The sequence below is a fragment of the Lissotriton helveticus genome, chromosome 5_1 (genome assembly GCF_964261635.1).
Source record: "Lissotriton helveticus chromosome 5_1, aLisHel1.1, whole genome shotgun sequence".
NCBI classification, from domain to species: Eukaryota; Metazoa; Chordata; class Amphibia; order Caudata; family Salamandridae; genus Lissotriton; species Lissotriton helveticus.
In genome coordinates, this window is record NC_136065.1 from 749,585,316 (window position 1) to 749,601,490 (window position 16,175).

The 16,175-nt window shown below is 50.6% G+C and overlaps 1 protein-coding gene across 4 annotated transcripts in view; it reads right to left on the reverse strand.

Annotated features, from left to right (window-relative positions):
* GBF1 (golgi brefeldin A resistant guanine nucleotide exchange factor 1) overlaps positions 1 to 16,175 on the reverse strand; it is a 2,365,494-nt gene that overhangs the window by 755,751 nt on the left and 1,593,568 nt on the right. The window lies entirely within an intron of this gene.

The following is a 16,175-nucleotide window of genomic DNA, read 5'->3' on the forward strand; positions in this document are numbered from 1 at the left end:
GAGATGACGTCGCGGGCGCTACTTAGATGCAGCCCACGTGCGCAAACGTCAGTTCTGTACACGACTTTCCGCGCCAGTAATGCACGGCCATGCAAGAAACTGACCACTGATGCATTGAAACTAGGGCCCTGAAAAGGGATGACCTTAACCCTAAAAATCAGTTCGGGAGGATGGGTGGGGCGATAAGGAATCTATCACTACTAATGTTTCTTACAGATATATTGTTACAGAAGGTAAGTATCTGAAAGAAACACATAGTGATAGATTCCTTACTTTAAAATAGATACCCCAGCAATACCAACCCCGGTGGTGGGTCTGCGAACCAAGATCACACCAGAAAGTCACAGATAACAGAACGGCTAAAGAAGCAGTCTCTCCAGACCTGGATGTCCAGGCAATAATGCTTAGTAAACGTGTGCAGCAAGGCCCACGTGGCTGCCTGACAGATGTCTTGCAGGGGGACAGCACGTCCCAGTGCAGTAGCTCTGGAGGAATGAACCAGCAGTCCCACCGGATGTTCCATGTTAGCCAACAACTAAGAGGCTTTGATACACAAGACAATCCAGCGGGAGATAGTCCTCTTGAGTACCTCACGACCTTTCTTGATGTCAACGTAGCCAAGAAAGAGGTGGTCATCCACCCGGAATGAATATGCTACTTACCAGTATGCATCTGTTCTTGGCATGTAGGGCTGCTAACATTCATATCTGATGCATAGATCGCCGCCTAGTGTTGGGTCCGGATGATTGCACATTGTTGTCCTGGAAGAGTCTTCGAAGTATCACGAGATAGGTGGCTCCTCCCCTGGACTACAGTGCGCATGGGCATCGGCTCCATCCCCAGATTGTTTTTAGCCATTGTGGCAGAGATGGAGTTAAATAGTGTGAATGATGTCCATGCTAATGATGAATGCAAGAGAGTGTCTGCAGCCGCTACGGGCACCGGGGAGGAGGGCGGGCGATATGAATGTTAGCAGCCCTACATGCCAAGAACAGATGCATACTGGTAAGTAGCATATTCAGTTCGAGGCATGTGGGCTGCTAAATTCATATCTGATGCATAGAATACATAGCAGTCCCTCCATTAACGGCGGTTGCCCGTGCCAGCTGCAGAAGCTTGAAAAAGTGTTTTAAGAACAGCCTGTCCTACAGCTGCTTGCTGTTTGGAATGCACATCCACACAGTAATGTTTGGTAAACGTGTGTGGTGTAGCCCAAGTGGCTGCTCTACAAATGTCTTCTAAGGGAATGTTCCCTAGGAACGCCATGGATGCCCCCAATTTGCGTGTGGAGTGCGCCTTTGGGGGTATTGATAAAGTGCGCTTAGCTTTTTGGTAACAGATTTGAATGCACTTAACTATCCATCTGGCTATCCCTGCTTTGGAGATGGGGTTGCCTTTGTGCTGTGGTGAGAAGGCAACAAAAAGTTGTTGTGTCTTTCTAAAGTGTTGAGTCCTGTCAATGTAGTACATCAACGCCCTCCTAACATCTAGTGTATGAAGCATTCTTTCCGCCACGGTTTGTGGGTTTTGAAAGAATGCAGGCAGGTCAATAGTTTGGTTGATATGAAACTGTGACACCACCTTCGGAAGGAATTTGGGGTTAGTGCGGAGCACTACCCTGTTAGAATGTATTTGGATGAAGGGCTCTTGGATTGTGAGCGCTTGCAGCTCGCTAACACGTCTGAGCGACGTGATAGCAATGAGAAAAGCCACTTTCCACGTCAGAAATTGAATTTCGCAGGAGTGCAGTGGCTCGAAAGGTGGGCCCATCAGCCTAGTGAGGACCACATTGAGGTTCCACACTGGAGCTGGTGGAGTTCTTGGAGGAATGACTCGCTTCAGTCCCTCAAGGAAGGTTTTAATGGCAGGCACCCTGAAAACAGAGAGGTGCTGCCTATTCTGGAGATAAGCTGCTATGGCGGATAGATGTATCCGAATGGAAGCGTACGCTAGATTGCATTTGTAAAGATGTAACAAATAGCAAATGATGTTAGGGATGGATGCATCTAGCGGGTTGATATTGTTGTTAGTACAGTAAATGACAAACCTCTTCCATTTTGCTGCATAGCAAGCTCTGGTTGTGGGCTTTCTTGCCTCTCGGATAATGTCCATGCATTCCGGAGGCAGGTTGAGGTAGCCAAATTCTAAGACCTCAGGAGCCAGATCGCCAGATTGAGCTGTTGCGGATCTGGATGCTGAATGTCGCCATGGTTCTGCGTCAAGAGCCTGGGTGTGAGATGCAGCCTTTGATGCGGTACCACGGAAAGTTCTAGAAACGTGGTGTACCATGGTTGGCGTGCCCATGTTGGAGCAACCAGGATGAGAGTCATCGAGTGTTGCTTTAGCTTTCTTGCCACCAGCGGAATGAGAGGCGCTGGGGGAAAAGCGTACGCAAATTTGCCTGACCAGTTCATCCATATCGCATTCCCTTGCGAGTCTGGGTGAGGGAACCTGGCGGCAAAGCTTTGGCATTTTGCGTTTTCCCTTGTGGCAAACAGGTCTATCTCTGGATGACCCCACTGCTGGAAGTACGGGTGGATTACTGATGGATGAATCTCCCACTCGTGCATTTGATGGCTGTATCTGCTGAGCAGATCCGCCATCTGATTGTCCTTGCCCGGGAGGTGTTCTGCCATGAGGAAGATGTTCCTCTGAATGGCCCACTTCCACATGCTCTGAGCTAGATGAGACAGCTGTGGCGAGTGAGTACCGCCCTGCTTTTGGATGTAGTACATGGCTGTCATGTTGTCCGTCCGGATCAACACGACCTTGTTGCACAAATGCACTTTGAAGGACTTGAGCGCCATGAAGATTGCCATCAATTCCAGGTAGTTGATGTGCAACCTTTGTTGCTGGGTTGACCATAGTCCCTGCACTGTGTAGTGGAGCACATGCGCTCCCCACCCTTGGAGAGATGCGTCCGTCGTTAGGACAATCTGTGGCACAGGCTCCTGGAACGGTCGTCCCTTGCAAAGGTTGTGTGGATTCCACCAATGCAGAGAGTTGTATGCCCGACCGGTCACCAACACTAGGTCTGTCAGTTGTCCTTGAGCCTGTTTCCATTGATTTGCCAAGCATTCTTTGAGGGGACGCATGTGCAACCTTGCGTGCGGGACTATGAAGATGCAGGAGGCCATCATGCCTATCAACTGCATGAACACTCTCGCTGGCAGGGAGTGTTGCGGTCTGAACCTCTGGATCAGCGACTGAATGTTGTTGATTCTGATTGTGTTTGGTTGAGCTATAGCAGTCAGGGTGTTTATGGTCGCGCCCAGATACTGCTGCACATGGGCTGGCTGAAGGTGCGACTTTGGGTAGTTTAGCGAGAACCCCAGGCTGTGAAGGAGGTGAATAGTGTGGGACATGTGTGAGGCGCACTGTCTTTCCGACTTTGCCTGAACGAGCCAGTCGTCGAGGTACGGATAGACATGCATGTGTTGTCTTGAGGTGCGCCGCCACTGTCGCTAGACACTTCGTAAACACTCTGGGGGCAGTAGTCACCCGAAGGGTAGGACTTTGAACTGATAGTGCTTGTTGAGAATGGTGAACCTGAGGTATTTTCTGTGGGATGGGGGAGTGGGATGTGGAAGTACGCATCCTTGAGGTCCAAGGTTGCCAGGAAATCCCCTTGGTTTAGAAGGGGAAGGATTTGTTGCAGTGTCAGCATGTGAAAATGTTCTGACAGTATGTACATGTTGAGGGGGCGCAGATCTAGAATGGGTCCGAGCGATCCGTCCTTCTTTGGGATGAGGAAGTACAGGGAGTAGACCCCTGTTCCCTCCTCCTCCACTGGCACGAGTTCTATTGCTCCTTTTTGCAGCATTACTAGCACTTCCTGCTGCAATAAGTGCAAGTGCTCTGCCGACATAGGACGTTGTCTTGGGGGGATGTTGGGAGGAGTGGATGTTAACTCCAAGCAATAACCGTACTGGATTAGTTTTCTCACCCACCTGTCTGTGGTGATGGACGACCAGACTGGCAGGAACTGCTGTAGTCTTCCCCCGACAGGTGTTGGATGGTCGGGGGCAGCGACAGGGAGTCACTGTTTGGCGGTGGCAGAGGAACGTGAGTTGTTGTTTCCTCTGCCTCTGCCCTTGGCATTGTTACCTCGGTAACCCCCTCTACCTTGCTTGGGGTACGAGGATTGCGCACCACCTCTTGCGAATTGTGTTTGTTGTCCCAAGTGTCCTCTGGTACCACTACGCGCACCTGAGCGACGAAAAGTGTTGACTCTGAACTGTTGTGATTGGAGAGCCCCCATGGACTTAGCAGTCTCGTTGTCTTTCTTAATCTTTTCAAGTGTGGTGTCTACATCAGGGCCAAACAGTCTGTCAGGATTGACTGGCTGGTTGAGGATTGTAGTCTGGATGTCCTGCTTAAACCCAGATATACGAAGCCAGGCTTGGCGCCTTAGCATGACGCCAGTGTTAATACCCCTAGCCGCTGTGTCCGCGACATCAAGTGCACACTTAATGGCAGCATTTGATATAAGCTTCCCCTCCTGAATGAGCATTTCGCCTGCTTCTTTATACTCATCAGGTAGATGTTGAAGGAGCTGTTCTAGGGTGTCGTAATGCGCCCTATCGTAACGCGCCAGTAGTGCTTGTGTATTTGCTATACGCCATACATTGGCAGCCTGCGCAGCCACCCGCTTGCCAGAAGCCTCAAGCACTTTCGACTCTTTGTCTGGGGGAGGAGCTTCACCCGTTGTTTGGGAGTTGGCCCGTTTGCGGGCGTTCGCGACCACCAATGAGTCCAAAGGCAACTGTCCCCGAATATAAGCAGGGTCTCCAGGTGCTGGCCTGTATTTTTTCTCAATACGTGGGTTTACCACTCTTGCTCTTGTTGGTTCCTTAAAGATCTCTGGTGCATGTTTAAGGACACCTTTCAGCATGGGGAGTGTTTTGACTGTTCTTTCGGAGACAGAGAAAGTGTCAAACAGGAAATCTTCCTCCACCGGGTCAGAGTGCATGTCCACATTATGAGTTGCAGCTGCCCGTTCTATTAAAGCAGTGAATGCTGCTGAGTCCTCAGTAGGTGATGTACGTGTTCCAAAAACCTGAGGGTCATGTACTACTTGATGGCTGTCCTGATCCCCAGCGTCATCATATGGGTCCTGGTGTACATCAGGGTCATTGTCAGTAGGGAAAATATATTGGTCATCTTGTTCTTCATCCTCACCCCCTGAGTGGTGGGGGGAAGGTGTAGGACTCCTCCTTGGTGGAGGCTGAAGAGGTTCAACAAGTGGAGGTATGTCCTGTGCTTGTTTTTTCTTTTTCAGTGGAATAACAAAAGCTTCTAAAGGTTGGGAAGTGATCTTTCTTTTATAAAGTGTCAATTTCCCTGTGTTGGCATCGATGTAATGCTCTAAATTGTCCCCTGACGCCTTTGGCCGCTGCAAATTGGGACTGGGCGTCGAATATTCCGACGTGTCGGCGTTCTTCGACACAGTCTTGGCCACAAACGCTTTGGGCGCCACCTTTGGTGGCAGGACGTAGAGAAGCTTGGAGGACGACTTTGCCGGTATGTCCACCGGTGTCGGATCCGATGATGCGGTAGACGTTGACGTCTGTGCTTTCTCCCGAATTCTCTTGAGGGAGTCGGTGACCTGTTTTGTAAAAGAAGCCGAGGGTTTGGTAACCGATGCTTCATGTTTGTCTGCTTCGGAGGACTTCGGCGTAGCAGAAGTGGCCACCGATGATTCTTGGCCTCCCACGGGACGCTGCTTTGCGGTCGGTGTAGGCGGCGATGCCGTCCCGGCATCCTTGTGCCGATGAGTAGCGGCTCCGGTCGTCGGATCTTGGGCCTTAGGCGCCGTGGCGGGATGGACGACCTTCTTTGAGGACTTGTCCTTAGCCACCGTTTGTGGCGCCGATATGTCGACAGTCTTCTTGGACTTCGTGTGGCTTGAAGCTGACGGAGTTGAAGACGGAGTCGGCTTTGCTGGCTTGGACGGGACGCCGGCCATTTTAGATGTTGTCGAAGCCGCAAGTTTCGGTTTCGCTTTTGCTGAGTCGGCGGCCATTTTCGGAGCCGTGGAGACCAAAGGTTTCGTTTTCGTTTTCGGCGTGATGTCGGCCATTTTAGGCGCCGTCGACAGCAATAGTTGCGGTTTCGGTTTCGATACGCGCAACGGTGGCTCCTCCGGTGTATCCGTAGCCGGGCCCGAAGGCGGGGCCGGGGATATCGGTGCAGGGTCGAGGGTAAGGCCGAGTGGCGATCCCGTGACCGGAGCCTGAGTCGAGTAACTTTCGGGGCATAGCTCGTCCTCTGAGCTATCTTCCGCGGCCCCATAGACTTCTTCGTCGTCCCCTACCTCCTCGACGTATTCAAGGTCTTGGCTCTGTCCTTCGATGTATTCCTCTGGATCCGCCTCGACCTCCGTCGATGGTGGTGAGATCTGAAGTTGATGGCCGTGGCCTTCGTCTGCGGGGTCTTCGAATATGTCGTCGTGTGCCGGGGCTGCGTGGAAGGCTTCAAGTCGCGCTGCGCGCCGATGCTTGAGCGTCTTCTTTGACCTGAATTTGGAGCAGGCCATGCAGTTGTCTTCGTCGTGGTCCGACGAAAGACATCTATTACAAACTGGATGCACGTCGATGTGTGGGTATTTAGACCCACACACGGGGCAGCGCTTGAACGGGCTCCGTTCCATGCTGAAGCCGTCGGGGTCTTGCTGCGAGTACAGGGCCTCGATGCGCGAAGGGTAAAACCACTCCGCTGAAATCTGACCGGAAGAGGCAGACGATGCTCTGGACCGTTCGCATACAATACCGACGCGAATACCGAAGGCCTTTTGGCCTTGAGAAGGAAGGTTTTTCGATTCCGACAGGGAGCCGTCGAAATCACATCCGAACCCAATGGCGGAAAAAAACAATCTGGGGATGGAGCCGATGCCCATGCGCACTGTAGTCCAGGGGAGGAGCCACCTATCTCGTGATACTTCGAAGACTCTTCCAGGACAACAATGTGCAATCATCCGGACCCAACACTAGGCGGCGATCTATGCATCAGATATGAATTTAGCAGCCCACATGCCTCAAACCTGTTGTGTGCGGTTGAGATAAAAATAAAAGCACACACTTTGGGTCAAGACGGTGGAGCCTCTCTTCCTCCCTGGAAGGATGCGGAGGAGGAAAGAAGGTGGGCAGGGTAATAGTCTGCATAATGTGAACGGCCGTAACAACTTTTGACAAAAAGGAAGGACAGGGCCTGAGCACAACCTTGTCCGGATGGACCGTTGGGAAAGGAGGCTTACAAGAAAGAGCCTGCAGCTCACTCACTTGTCGAGGTGATGGCCACCAGGAAGGCAGTTTTCAAGGTTATGAGACGAAGAGGACAGTTGTGAAGAGGGTCAACGGGAGCGCCCATCAAGTACGTAAGAACCAGGTTCAAGTCCTACTGAGGCATCACGAAAGGAATAGGAGGAGAAAGGTGTGCAATGCCTTTGAGAAATCTATTTACAACAAGGGACTTGAAAAGAGAGGGCTGATCAGGGAGCCTGAGATAGGCCAAAATAACAGAAAGATAGCCCATAATAGTGCCCAGAGCAGAGCCCTGCTGGGCCAAAGAAAGAAGGAACAGTAGTACTTCAGAAAGAGGGGCTACAGCCTTTGCTGTGCACCATGCCACAAATGTGTTCCGTCTACAGGCGTATACCACTTTAGTGGAGGGACGCCTGGCTGCCAGAATGACATTACAAACTTCAGGAGGCAAGTCGAAAGTAATCAACTGCCGCCGCTCAATCTCCACGCAAAGAGGTGGAGGCTGGACACGTTCGGGTGGAGGACCGCCCTCTGCTGCTGCGACAGAAGATCCTTCCGAAGAGGCAATCTGATCAGAGCATCGGTGCTCATACTGAGTAGCTCGGGATACCATACTCTTCGAGCCCAGTCCCGGGCCACTAGGATGACTTATGCCCGGTCGCGCCTGATCTTCTTCAGCACTCTGGGTAGAAGTAGTATAGACGGAAAAGCGTGCAACAGACTGCAACTTCACTCGCACTTCACCAAGGCTCTCCCCACTGTTGAAAGAAACCTTGCGCCACCTCCGAGTGAAAACGCCATTCGTGATCCATCACGCACCTGAGGCTGAGTTCGTCTGCACAGGCATACATAGAACCTGTCAAGTGTTGAACCACCAAGGAAATGCCTTGATGTTCCAGCCATGTCCAGAGACGCAGAGCCTCCTGACATAGGGTCATGACCCCACCCCGCCTTGCTTGTTGCAGTATCACATGGCGGTGGTGTTGTCTGTGAACACCTGCACTACCCTCCCCTTGACAGAGGGAAGGAATGCCTTCAGTGCCAGTAGGATCGCCCGGAGCTCCAGAAGGTTGATATGGAGCTTGGACTCCGCCGGAGACCAGAGGCCTCTGAACTCCGCCTCTCCCATCCCAGGAGAGACGCATCCATCACCACTGTAAGCTCCGGTTGGGGAAGGGAGAGGCATCTGCCGTCGACCCAATGCCAGTTCGTGAGCCACCACTGCAAATGTCGTGCAGTGCCCTCAGAAATCTGGACGTGATCGGACAGGTTCCCCCGATGATGCGGCCACTGGAACTTCAGGTCTCACTGCAGAGCCAACATATGCCATCTGGCATGATCGATCAAGCAGGATACAGGAGGCCATGAGGCCCAGCAGTCTCCGAGTCACTCTGACCGAAAACCGGGACAAGGGCTGAAAGATCGGAATCGGAGCCCGAATATCCTGGACTCGCTGCTCGGGAGGATAAACCCAAAACTGCGCCATGTCCAGAACCGCTCCGATAAAGAGGAGTTTCTGAGAGGGAACTATGTGCGACTTTGGCACTTTGATGGAGAACCCCAGCGAATGCAGGACGTCTGCCGTATTCTGGAGGTGGGAGATGACTGCCTGGGGCGAGCCCGCCTTCAAGAAGATAGGGGAAGACTGAAACCCCTGAGCTGAGCAGATGAGCTGCGACCACCGCCTTCACTCTCGTGAACAACTGAGGGGCACTGGTAAGGCCAAAGGGAGCATGGTGAACTGAAAATGCTTGTGGCCTACCGTGAACCGCAGTTAACGCCGGTGGGCCCGCAGGACTGGGATGTGAAAATAAGCATCTTGCAAGTCCAGCGCTACCATCCAGTCTTGTGGATCGAGAGCAGACAAGACCTGAGCCAGAGTGAGCATCTTGAACTTCTCTTCACGGAGGAAGCAATTGTCGTTCCGGAGGTATAAGATAGGACGCAGGAACTTGTTCTACTTGGGCAACAGAAAGTAGTGGGAATAGCAACCACGACCTACTTCTGGGGTCGGAAAGCGCTTGATGGCCCCATTGGCGAAGAGGGACGAAACTTCCTGCTGAAGAACCACCAAGTGATGCCCCGACATGCAGTGGTACCGAGGTGGCATAGCTGGAGGGGTAGTCTTGAAGGGGAGGGAATAGCTCCTCCGGACAATCTCTAAAAACCATCTGTCCGATGTGATGGTAGGCCAGTGGGGGAGGTGATGGCGAAGCCTGCCGCCCACTGGCATATGATGGGCATGAAAGTTCGGACAAGGAAGGTTTGGAAGCAGGGATGGCCGGCGTGGAGGTGGACTGAACCGCCGGCTGGCCCCTTGGTCCGCCACGGCAGAACCCGCCTCCACTGGCTGCGCAGAGATTGTTGCTGCGCAGGCTTGTGGCTCTGTTGCAAACGCTGCGGGCGCCCCTTCCGATGCCACGAAAGGAGCGTAAAGCAGAAGGCGGAAGAGAGCGGGCTGCAGACTGTCCCAATGACTTGGCCACAGCCCGTGAGTCCTTAAACCGCCCCAACGCTCTGTCTGCTTTGTCGCCAAAGAGGCGACGGCCATCAAACAGCATGACCCTAAGTGTCTTTTGGACATCCCCCGAAAATCCAGTTGTCCTCAACCAGGCGTGGTGTCGAACTGCCACTGTCGTCCCAATCGATCTGCCCAGTGAGTCGACGGTGTCAAGACCACAACTTAGCTGCGTCTCTCCCCTCTGCAAAAGCCTGGGAGAGAGCTGGCTGGGACTCCTCCGGACACTGAGGCAGCACGTTCGCCACCGTAACCCACAGAGAGTGGGAATAATGGCCCAAGAGGCATGCAGTGTTCACAGACCGCAGCGCAAAACTGGCGGAAGAGAACATTTTCTTCCAAACGGATCCATTTTCTTGGATTCCCTATCCAGTGGTGCGGAAGAGAAGGCGGTCGGGGAAGCAGAGGCTTGGACAACCAAGCTCTTGGGGGTGGGGAGCAGGGAGAGGAAAATGGGGTCACCCGGCGCCAGGCGATGGCATTGGGCCACGTTCGTATCCACAGGAGCCCCTCTGGTGGGTCTGGACCAGGTGCCCAAAAGAACGTCGAAAGTGCTTCGTTGAAGGGGATAAACGGCTCCGCAGAAGTAGCCGCTGGCTGAAGCACTTCTGTCAGGAGGTTAGTCCTGACGGCCACAGTAGGGAGCACAAGGTGTAGTGCCTCGGCCGCCCTACGCAACTCCACATCATAACTAGAGCCCTTCTCCGTAGTTACGGTAGGAGGAGACAGCATGCCAAGGTCTGGTGAGGTATCCAGACCACTGCCCCCCCTCCAACTCCTCTGCCCAGTCCTGATCATCCTCGCAATCGGCTGCAAGAGGGTCCTCAGACCCCTCCCAGTCCTCCCCTTCCTCCTGAGGCCGATCCACAGGCCTAAAATAAGGAGCATGGACATGGGGAATAGAAATCCCTGAGCAACCTCGAGAACGGCATGGACCGACGCCGGGTCCACTTCCGGGCTGAAACCGGGGCCGAAGTCATTCCGAGGAGCAGGCGATGTCGGAAGTGGTGCTGGTAGGGTCAAAGTCGGTGGAGGTGTTATGAGGTCAACCAGCGTTGACCGGGATTCAGGCCTGGATCCAAGGGAGTCCCACAGCGCTGGGGCCGAAGCTGGCAGCGACGCTGGGGCCGGAGCTGCCGGTGAAGGAACGCGAGGACCCCCAGTCGGGACCGCAGGGCCTAAAAGGCGCACCAGCGGGACCCGGCGGCCCTAAGAGGCAAGCTATGGTCAACAGGAACTCGTATATCTGGGCCGGACTCGCCGACAGACCCGGAAAGGGCAGGTAGGCCGGCGGCAACATCACAGGCTCCACGGGGGAGGCACCACCTGCACCCTCAGCCGCGCGACCAGCAAGGGGAAGTCGGAGAATGATGAAGTTTCTTCGACTTCTTGTGCTTCACCTTACCTGACCCCGAGTGCGAAGACTTGGCTCCCGAGGATTGATGATGATGACTCAGCACACGGTCCCTCGACCTCCTACAGGAACCGGACCTCGACCGGCGCGAAGCCGACTGCCGGTACTCCGGCACCTTTCGGGACCGCTCCCGCAAAGACTTCGGCGTCATGGCCCGGCAGTCAGGGCACGACTTGGGGTCGTGGTCGTGCCCCAGGCAGAAAAGACACACTCGGTGCGGATCTGTCACCGACATCCTGCAATGACAGTCCTCGCAGGACTTAAAACCGGGCATCCTAACTGCACCAGGAGTCAAAGACTCGATGAAAAATAGAGACATAAGGCCTCAAAAAGTCAGTAAAAAAATGACTGGGAGTACCTGCTCTTCCTGGATCTGCGCTTGCTGGCGCGGAAAAGGAAAGAACTGACGTCAGCGTGAGAGTGCAGAATCTAATTAGCGCCCGCAATGTCGTCTCGGCGACCACGACGACAGAAACAGACGCGGAGCCGCACGCCGCTACCTACCGATGCGCAAGGGTACTGCTGAAAAAAACTTTCCGGATCCAGTCTGACACCTGGGGGTAATTCTAAAGTAAGGAATCTATCTCTATGTGTTGCTTTCAGATTTGGCCTGATCAGTTTCTACATACTGCACCGGGCATAAATCACTCCGAATCAAATGAATCGCTTCTACCCTAAAGACGATGCGGAGTGCTTGAGATGCAGAGAGGTGGGAGCGAGCTTCATTTATTTGATATGGAGCTGCCAGGTCCTGACTCACTACTGGCAGGCAGTGACGTACAAAACGGCCTGAATCACCAGCAGAAAAGTGCCATGTGCACCGGCGCATTGCCTGCTCAGCTTGTTCCATCATACATCTAAGACAAAGGTCACTGACAAATTTAAGATATTGGCCTTTATATTAGCCAAGCGCAAAATCACCAGCAGGTGAAAGGCACCGAACAGCCATAGTATAACTAGATGAAAGTAGGAATTATGAGAAATGGGTGGGCTGCGAGGGCAGAATCCTACTTAGGAACGCAAGACGGGGCCTGGGTAAACTTGAGAGAGCCAGAGCATTGGAGGCACTAGTAAAGGAGATGAGATGCATAGACCAGGGATCCGTATCCACCCCCTCAGCATTATCCTAACAACAGGAAAACCCCATAAGACATATCCAAGAAGGAGCACTAGAGCAGGAACCCAAAGAAGCAAACCCTTAGGATAACAGTAAACATAGAAAGGTATAAGACGGGGAGTAATCTCCTAAAAAGGGGAAACCACACAATAAACAACACGAGGTGTGACTGCTTAGCGAGAACAAGATAATCTGACGACTTGCAGTGAGGGCGCAGGGAGTTGGGGGGAAATTAAGACTGAATGTATAGGACCACTTAAGTAGATGGATCGACGCAAGTAATATGTAAGGAATGTCCAAGAAAATATGTCCTAATGTAATGCACAGTACAAGATACATGACAGAATAATACAGATGCGCATTAAAGGAAATAAAATATGTTTAAAAAAAGGCTGTATGTCTCGATGGTGTAGAAGTTGTGTTTGTGTTTCACGAACACGAGACAGGCGTCACAGGGACCTGAGATCAATATCGGTCTGTTGATGGAACAACACTATTTAAAACATTATATCTTCAGGGAAGACACACTTACAGTACACAATACACAAAATTTTGAAGGAAAATATTTCATGGAGAGCAAAGTGCCGGTGTAATAGACAGCTCCATGACATCATGTCAGGGGTTTGCCTAGCTTTTCAATTTTTCAAGATCCAATCTGGTGCCTGGAGGAGATTCAAGAGGTGAAAAAGCTTCAGGCAGAAATAATGATAAGCAATATCAATTGCCTCAATAAATTAATTATAAAAGCCAAGGAGAGACATTATCATGTCCAAATACAGAGAACCCACTTAGGGACAAAGAGTATGCATCACATTCTGATCATGTATGTGCGTATGTAAGAATTGAATGGAAGTCTCTATGTATGTTCTCAGTTGAAAACTCCACAACAGGCTAGACAGTGCAAGTTTTTATAGCACCATTGAGACGGGAAGAGCTGTTCCCTGATGGTTAAAAACAAACTATAAAGCACTTACTATTCCAATGAGATGACATGCTAGGAATCTTTTACGGTTATTATCCAGGCTGAAGGAAGTGGCATCCATATCTGTCACTACCTAGAGCTTAAAGACAATATAACACTACCCACAGGAGCTGTATATGCCAACGCAATTGGCCAGAAATAGTTCAGTTCAAAAGTCTAGAAATTGTAGTGTGTTTATCTAGGGACCTGTATCGATACTCCAATTTCTGACCCTTGTCCGGTTATAAATCACTAATATCCATACAACGGCACAGAAACCCGTTTCATAAATTAGTCATAGCGCATGCTGTCACATTAAGCAAGCACTATTCCTCCAGCCCCCTAGAAAGCACACTGAGTTCTCTAAACAAACCAAGCCTCCAGCAAAACTGGGAAATCCCCGCTGCTATTGTTTTGATTTCGTTCGAGAACTCCTGTAAAGAATGTAAGAACGACCAGTTCTTAATGACATCCTTATTGACGTCTTATGTCCATCCTTACGTCAAACCCGGCACCTCTCAGGTATAAATATACCGACACTGCCCTAAGTAAAGACACGGTGGTGATGAGCTTGGAGCAGCGACTACTTGCCGGAGAGCCCAGCTGATGCGAGAGCCCACGGACGCTGCCCCTCCCTTTTTGACGCGCTGAGGAAAAACGCTGCCTTTCCTCTTGCCGAGGAATCCAGCCTCCAGTGTTTCCAGCTCGCCCTCGCGGGTAACTGGGATACCGAGTCCTGAGAAAGAGATACCAGCCCTCCTGCCTTCTAAATCCCAGGTACTGAACTGACTAACCCCTTACAGAGAATTCTTGAGTCAGACTCTTGGCAAAACAAACTTAACTTAAACTGCTACTTACTTACTCCCTCCCATGTATTAGGCTCAGGTCAGGTACACCGGGGTAGGCGTAGTTAGAAGCACCAGTTGAGTACGATTAGTCAATGTATATATGTATGTATATCTTTTATCCATTTTAAAGTAACATATGGCTAAGAAACCATATCAATGCTTTTACAGTATTATTTTATAATCCTGCTTTTACTGTATACATTTTACTTAACCATAAGTATTACAATTGTAGCGATTCATTTCTCTTGTATGAGAAAAGAGACTGATCAATAAATAACACCTTTTATTGAAAACGCCTGTCTCTTCTTTTCTCTACAATCTGGTGAAACTAAGTATGCACGTATTGACTGAGTAAAATAGCTGTCTTTTGTTTTCACACGACTCTAGAGATATACTCTTGATCAGGGAGAGCAAAGTTGTCATGTTCTATGGTTGTCAGAAACTAAATCCCTTCTTGTCTATCCAGGGAGATTAAACTCCTCCTCGCCTATTCGAGAAAGTTTCTAGTGAACTCTGAGCTAGCTGGCACACAAAACTTAAGTCTAATATCGTCAGTAGAAGACCTAGTTAACCTCTGTCCTACGTCTATACTATTGAAGATATTGTTCCAATGCACAGAGCCTATTGGGATAATAGGAACTACACTACAAAATAATGTTGGTGGAATCTCCGGGTGGCTATAATCTTGCTATATCAAAACAAAAAGAGAGATAGGGTAGTGGGATACTCTCGCACCCCCGTGTCAATCTCATAAACAAAACAAGAGTATTCCAAGGCAATAAAGGAGACCATCAATATGGAGCAAGGAACGACTTCACTTAAGGCGTTATTTTTAGAAGAAAGCCCTCACTCACCACCTAGTGATGACATGCTTCATCATCGGGCCCCACAGAGGGGATCTAGCATCCCCTCTGTGTGCTGCAACGCCAGATCTACTGCGGAGCGGGTAGTGGGTAAGGACAGTGATGTGCAAAGAATATTAAGTGAGTGATGTGAGGTTAAAAAAGTCTGTAGTGTATCAAAATTAATTTTATTAGGATCACTAAGGACTTATCAATAAAATGATGTGTAGGAAATGCGTCCACAATTATTCAAGTGGTAGTTTCCTTAAGTCAGTCGACATGTTTCAGCCACGAAACGGTGTAAATTTACCTGGCATTCTTCAGGACTTAGTGTGAGTAAACCCTGGCGGTATGGACTCGCTAAGGTCCACCCTTACCTAGGGACGTGAAAGTGAAAATAAATAGTGAAAAAGTGCAAAAAATTAGAAAGAAAAGCTGTCTTTCTAATAACTCCTGGTTTAGGAGGCTTCCGAATTTACGGTTTCTGCACTTTGATAGTGTGATGATTTCACACCATGGGTCACAGGAGGGGGGTGGAGGCGTAATCGGCACACCGCCCTCAACGCTCGGCACCCGCGGTATACCTATGGCGACCCTCTGCTGGACCCCTTCACTTTCACGTCCCTAGGTAAGGGTGGACCTTAGCGAGTCCATACCGCCAGGGTTTACTCACACTAAGTCCTGAAGAATGCCAGGTAAATTTACACCGTTTCGTGGCTGAAACATGTCGACTGACTTAAGGAAACTACCACTTGAATAATTGTGGACGCATTTCCTACACATCATTTTATTGATAAGTCCTTAGTGATCCTAATAAAATTAATTTTGATACACTACAGACTTTTTTAACCTCACATCACTCACTTAATATTCTTTGCACATCACTGTCCTTACCCACTACCCGCTCCGCAGTAGATCTGGCGTTGCAGCACACAGAGGGGATGCTAGATCCCCTCTGTGGGGCCCGATGATGAAGCATGTCATCACTAGGTGGTGAGTGAGGGCTTTCTTCTAAAAATAACGCCTTAAGTGAAGTCGTTCCTTGCTCCATATTGATGGTCTCCTTTATAATCTTGCTATACCATGTTCCAACAGATAGCCATTACTCCCATTTCACTTTTAAAAAGTCTCAACCTAGACAATTCCTCCTTGGGAGGCAATATGCTTTCTGGATGCCCCCATGCACTCATCCATCCATGTATACATGCACAAT